Here is a 1,509-nt window from a genome sequence, read left to right on the forward strand (position 1 = left end):
ACAGACAGAAACATCTAACATTAATGAAGATTATGTAACCTGTCAGGATAATCCAGCAACAAGCATTGATAATAACACACATACAACAATTACCACTAATGATACTATCAGACACTTCCTCATCTATCACTGATAACATAGACATGGATTTAGTTAATACGCTCTCACTTATATTTCAGGAAACACTCACTAAATATACAGGCACAGATCCCACACAACGACCACGAATACCAAAAATCAACACGTCAAAGGAAGTAGGAAAAACACTAAATTATGTAAACACTCACTTACTACCACACTACATTCATTCAATTTCTACACTCGCAGACATTCATACATTAGTTTATGCTGGGGCAGTCACAGCAGTGACACACCATGGACTGAAAGTACAATCACAGACAAATACACAGAAAACACAATTCTATCACAATCCTGCCTGGCAGAGAAGAATAGAAACACAAATAAATGACATTAGACAGCAATTAGGCAGGCTGACACAACACACTAAAAACAACATAACACCTAAATTAAGGAAACAGCTCAAAAACATTTTCAAAAAAATAAAAACACACACAAAACATGAACATCACAACACACACATTACAGAATACATTGATACACTAAAACAAAAACTTGTTGCCAAAGCACGTAGACTCAAACGATACAAAACATGTACACTACGAAAACAACAAAATAAATTATTTACAAACAATGAAAAACTCTTTTACAGACAAATTAATAACAAAGCAAACACTGATACACAGCACAGTGGCACACCAACAGAAGAAGAACTCACAACATATTGGTCTTCTCTTTGGTCCAGTGCTGTCACGCATAATGCTGATGCAGGCTGGATCGAGGAGGAGAACAGAAACTTGCACAACATACCAACTATGCCCTGTGCTGAAATAAACATACATGATTTCCAATACACTGTTAACAGAACACACAACTGGAAGACACCTGGTGTAGACAACATTCACAATTTCTGGTACAAAAAGTTTACATCACTGCACCAGGAACTAGCTAAACACCTAACACACATCATCATCAATCCACAAGACATGCCAAATTTTCTTACTCAGGGCATCACCTACATGGAACCTAAAAACAACAATACCACAGACCCCATACAATAAAGACCAATTATATGTCTTCCAACACTCTACAAATTATTGACATCCTGTATCGCGAAGAAAATATACAAACATGTTGAAGAACACGATATTCTTACAGAACAACAAAAAGGTTGCCGTAGAAACCACAGGGGATGCAAAGAACAGTTACTCATAGATTCAGTCATTCTACGGCAAGCACATAAACAACACAGAAACATACACATGGCATATATAGACTACAGAAAAGCATTCGACAGTGTTCCACACAGTTGGCTGCTACATATTCTACACATGTACAAAATACATCCATCACTCATTGCATTTTTCCAAAACACTATGCAGCACTGGAGAACAACACTACATCTCAGGGTTAGTAACACTTCCATACAAA

Source organism: Centruroides vittatus, unplaced genomic scaffold (assembly GCF_030686945.1).
Source record: "Centruroides vittatus isolate TY-2023 unplaced genomic scaffold, ASM3068694v2 contig_82, whole genome shotgun sequence".
Lineage (NCBI taxonomy): Eukaryota > Metazoa > Arthropoda > Arachnida > Scorpiones > Buthidae > Centruroides > Centruroides vittatus.